Here is a 5,355-nt window from a genome sequence, read left to right as displayed (position 1 = left end):
TGTGGTTATTTTAAGGATTTTTGGTACAATCTGCTACAACAACGCCTTTTGAAAATTTCATTATATGTGTATTCTTTGCATCCAGTGAGGGTGGAGTGAGGATTATGATATTATACAGTATCATATATTATATCATATAAAGTCTATAATTAGTGAAGAGAGAAATGTTTAATAAATCACAAGACTAAAAAAAAGGGTTGATTATCTGACACAGTAATACACTGATCATTAGAGTCAATGCACTACTAGAACAGTCTGTGTTGATGTTGAACTTGTTCTTTATTGCTTGTACTGTGTGCTGTGTCTGACATGTACACTACAAATGGGCTCGGTTTCCTTTCCTGCATGCCTTAATTTTTCAACAACACTCTTCCTAAAGAAAATAAAAATGTAGTATCCAGAAAAGCTCTCTGGTATCTCTGGGCACAAGCTCTGGTTGATGAAAATACACCACATATAGTAACACTGTGTCCGTGTGCTAGAGCAGCATTCTTCCTTTGGAACAGAGTGAGTTAAATTGCCTGTTTTGTTATACTTCATGAAATTTGAAATATATACAGTAGTACGGTTGTTTGTACAAAAAAATGGGAGTTTAAATAATTTGAAAAAATTGTTGGTTTATTTATTCAGTCTTTCAACTTCTATGGAAACAAAGGTCTGTTTGTAAATCAAATCCTGACAGACCACTGCATTTGTTTAGGATTCGTCTTAGTTCAAACTATAGGATCAAAGACATTCCTTTGTGTCTGACCACCTCTCCAGCCAATTTGGTGTTGGGGGAGGCTGATGGAGGTTTTATTGTAGACGCATCCTATCTGAGAGATCTCTTTCTTGTGTTGTAAGCTTCCTGCTTTTATGATCCTTTTGGTGAGCAGGAGGTCACACAAACACATACACATACACACGTTCTTGCACACACATACACACACACACATACACACACACAGTGCCTTGTCTTTTGTAACCAAGGGGGTTCTACGGTGGGAGGTGCTTGTGTTATATTGTGTAAACTGTAACTGTCATGGGAATAAATAGCTGCGAGGAGAGCTGCTCTTTGAAGGAAAGACCGTTTGAAGATGCTTCGTCTTCTTTTTCGTTCTTCATGAGGAATAAGTCTCTAAACTAGCAGGGCCTGCGGAAACACAGACTCAAAACTGAACTGCTAGTGAAAATTGTTTTCTTCACAAATAACTCTCTTACTGAACTAACACAGCCGAACCCTCAACATGTTTGTACTCTTTGGTCATATTGTCTTCATATTAAATAACTTTTTTTAAAGAACTTATTTTAACATTGCACTCAACAACAAATAAATCCTCCATAACAAAAAAGTAACTTCAAGGGCCAAATTGTATTATATTTTTTCACGTCAATATTTGGGCCCCAAGTAGGGGTGATGTGGGCTACAAGTGGCCCCTGGGCTGTGAGTTTGAGACCCCTGCTTTAGACTATTTATGTGCAGATACAGCTGCTGTCTTTGTTGTCTATAAATATGATAAACGGTCTCTAAATTTGTGTGGGTAGCATTTGTTGCAACTACTACTTCAGTGATGGTAGTGGTCACCCTCTGGAGCCATTTTCCAACAGTCTGTCGGATGCAGCTCATTCATTACTCAACGTTAAAGTCAGCGTTATTTTCAAAAACCATGTGTACAGATCACACACAGGAATTTGAAATTACAGCGCCCTCACAGCCCTCAGTGTTACACTAAAACAACATAAAAGATAAAAAGATAAAAATCTTATGTACAAAACAATCTTATCTACACAAGAGTTTCCAACACAATCCAAGAGTCCATGTGACAACAAACAAAACTGTTCTTTCTTATTTGATCATTATTCTATCATTTCACAATCAGGATTGTCTGGTTTCTGAGACGAAGGGAACCTTTTTTCTGTCAATAAATGTGGTTTTCTATATTTAACTTCCATCCATCCATCCATCCATTCGCGTCCACTTATCCTTTTTCAGGGTCGCGGGGGGGCGCTGGAGCCTATCCCAGCTGTCATAGGGCGAGAGGCGGAGTACACCCTGGACAGGTCGCCAGTCTGTCGCAGGGCCAACACACAGGGACAGACAACCATTCGCACTCACATTAATTCGCACATTCACACCTAATGGCAATTTGGATTTTCCAATTAACCTATCCCCACAAGCTGCATGTCTTTGGACGGTGGGAGGAAGCCGGAGTACCCGGAGGGAACCCACGCAAACACGGGGAGAACATGCAAACTCTACACAGAAAGACCCCAGCCTGATGGCGGAATTGAACTCAGGACCTTCTTACTGTGCGGCAACAGTGCTAACCGTGCTGCTATATTTAACTTTAATCAACAATTCATTCACAAGTATCTGTGCAGGTTTTTGCTTTTAGTTGTAGATGATGCAGTCAAAATACATTTTTAAAAAAAATTAGCCTGTCAATGAAAACATTTTAAGTCACAATTTGAAATCATTTATATTAAAGAACACGGTAAAGCTTACTCATGCTGTGACATTTTTTATCAAATATTTCAAAATCAGTTTTGTAGAATTTCCACACAAACTGAATAGTTTATCTATGAACTGTTTCCTTCCCACTGAAAAGCTTTTGAATACATTGCTGGTCTTAGAGCGCCACCTCTAGTGCCTTTATGTTACAGCTGCTCGGCTTCTGAGGGGTTTTTGTTCAGGTCTGCTGATGCTTTGTGAGACTGTGAGTATCTGGCACAGTAATACACAGCAGTGTCTTCAGGCTGCATATTCTGTCCATTTAGAGTCACTCTATTGCTGGAAGAGTCTAAGTCAATGCTAAACTTGCTCTTTAGTGAATCTTTAAAGTGAGTGCGCCCAGTATATCGCATCCCAATCCACTCCAGTCCTTTCCCTGCAGGCTGTCGGATCCAAGCTGTGTAGTAGCTGCCCACAGAATAAGAGACCTGACAGGTGATGGTCAGACGCTGACCTGGCTGCACAATCACAGAGGGTGGCTGTGTCAGCTGTTCACACTTCACACCTGAGGAGAAAACAAGTTGAATGCAGTTCTATAAAAGTAACAGTGTGTGGTGTCCATGCTGTCAGTGTCAGTGCTGTGATCATAGTGTTTGTGTTCAGTGAGACTCACAGGATCCAGCAGCCAGCAGCAGCAGAAGAGCTACAGAGAACATGATGGTGCTGAAGGTGATCTGACGGGAGCTTCTCATCTGATGAAACTGACGGACTGATTTCAAGTCTTTATTTCAAACTGAGAGGAAGTTCACTTTGCATACACATGGAAACTGTCAGGTTATAACTGAAACATGTGTTACCGCTTTGCTAAGAGTTTAGAGAGGTGAGAAACTGAACTGTAACTTTAAAAGCAGATTTATTTGAAGAATCAAACATTAGATTATGTTTTTAGGCTACATGAGCTGTTGAGTGTTTTATGTTTATCATACACATTACTGTGTATTACAAGGTAAATCAAAATAGATTCTATTCATTACTATCGAAATGAATAAATGAATGATGATGTATCATTTCTGTGAATGCTGTGTTTTGTACCGCGTTTCATCTTCTTGTGTCCCTGTGGCTCTCGAGCACAATAATAAACAACAGAGCCTTCCTGCTGTCACATTGTCTGTCTGCCAATGCACCTGATTTCTGTTGTTGTCTCTTTAAATGATAAATCAGCCTTTGACTGATTGAAAGTAGGTGACATGGAAACTTTTACTGCGGATCCAAACAATTTACTCCAGTCCTGTGTGATCCAGTCACAATCACCTCTGAAGCCTGAGTATGTTCAGGTAGATCTGTGGGATTCTCAAGACCTTTTAATCATTAAATTTAAGCTCATTAGTTCTTACTTATCCATATATATTATGTAAAAACCTATCTCACATATTAAGTAACTACAAGTTACTTAGAGATTTTAATTGATGTCTACTTCTCAACAAAACCTACTGCTGAAAAAATAGATTATGTATATTTACAGGATTTTTGTAGTGATGATTTTAGCAGCTTAATAGCTCTTTTATAGAGGAAGCTATTTGCGCTGAACTAGATACTAGTTTGTGCACATGGCCGAAAATTTGTGTTGTGCTGATCACTGTCTTTTAACTGTATATCATCATATTTTGCACCCACTCAAATACATATAACGTCTTTATAGTTATCATTGCAAGCTCTGTTAAATGGCTGGTGTTAGAGCGCCTCCTCTGGTGGTTTGATGCAACTTCTCAGCCATCCTCCACTCAGCCAGTGAAAAGTGTTCCTTCCACTCTTGAGGAAATTATTCTGGGGCCAGCACATAACCCATACCTTCCTTGTATTTTATTTTTGTATTACTATGGTGTGAAGCTTTGCTGATCGCTAAATTTAATCACTGCCCAGTGAATGGATGGTGTGAAGGTGTGTGGTTTTGTCACTCCTGCTCCTCAACCCAACAGCTCCACTCCCAAATAAGCTTCTCTGCTGTTATTTCAGCGATCTGCAGGTATCTGTCATTTGTCTGCAGATGTCTGTGTGAATTCTTTTAATCAGCCTCCTGGTTCTTCATTCATTTCACAGCTTTACTCGTGTTTTTACACTACTGTCCTCACGCTTGTACACAGTGACAACACATGCTCTTACTCTGTGTTTTATTCCTGTAGAAAAAGAAAGCATCAATCCCAGCAAGATGAAGATAGCCCATAGATCAAGAAACCACCAAATGCATTCATGATATATCTTAAGGGCAAAGGCCAAAAATCAAAGCAGAATTGAACATCACTGGGAGTGCCGCTGTAAATGCAGTCATGGGAGCGACAGTAAATGTGTACCTGCATATATTTAGGCATTCGTTAATGTTTCATGCCCATGTTTGTGCATGCATACTGCAGTTTTTTGTAGGACTTAAGCTGTGTGCTGGCACTGTGTTGTTGTGATCTTCTGTCCACAGTGGAGTCGCTCTCAAAGGACGAACAGAGCAAATATTTTGATAAGGCCGAAACAGAAAGAAGGCATCACGCCAATGAAAACCCAGAGTGGTCCTCTAAATAAAACTACGTATATCCAAAGTGCCAACATGCATTTCATACATGTCACATCACTGTAATTCATTTCGAAAAAGCTAAAAGCAAATTCTGACTTGGTTTGATGTGCTAAGTTTTCATACAGAGTTTCTTCCTCTTGTGTCACTGTGACTCTCGAGCACAATAATAAACAGCAGAATCTTCAGTTGTCAAGCTGTTCACACAAACTTCTGCACATCACTTATATTAGTCAAGTAAATCTTATAAATGCACAAATTATGTTTATTATTTATGAAATAATAAGGTTCTCTCAAAATGTATGAATTTCTGATACATTAGTAAAACTCTCCATATGTAATAATTATTAAACACATGTTCTATGAA

At 39.1% G+C, this 5,355-nt stretch overlaps 1 pseudogene; it reads right to left on the bottom strand.

Annotated features, from left to right (window-relative positions):
- Positions 1-2,637: 2,637 nt before the first annotated feature.
- LOC147332378 (Ig heavy chain V region 5A pseudogene) lies at positions 2,638-3,183 on the bottom strand (annotated as a pseudogene).
- Positions 3,184-5,355: the final 2,172 nt, after the last annotated feature.

Source organism: Aulonocara sp. 'chitande type north' Nkhata Bay, linkage group LG4 (assembly GCF_057382095.1).
Source record: "Aulonocara sp. 'chitande type north' Nkhata Bay isolate Kocher_YH1m ecotype deep benthic linkage group LG4, A_spYH_male_GT1.1, whole genome shotgun sequence".
NCBI lineage: Eukaryota > Metazoa > Chordata > Actinopteri > Cichliformes > Cichlidae > Aulonocara > Aulonocara sp. 'chitande type north' Nkhata Bay.
The sequence above is the reverse complement of the archived record's forward strand: the minus strand, read 5'-3'. Positions and strand labels throughout refer to the sequence as shown.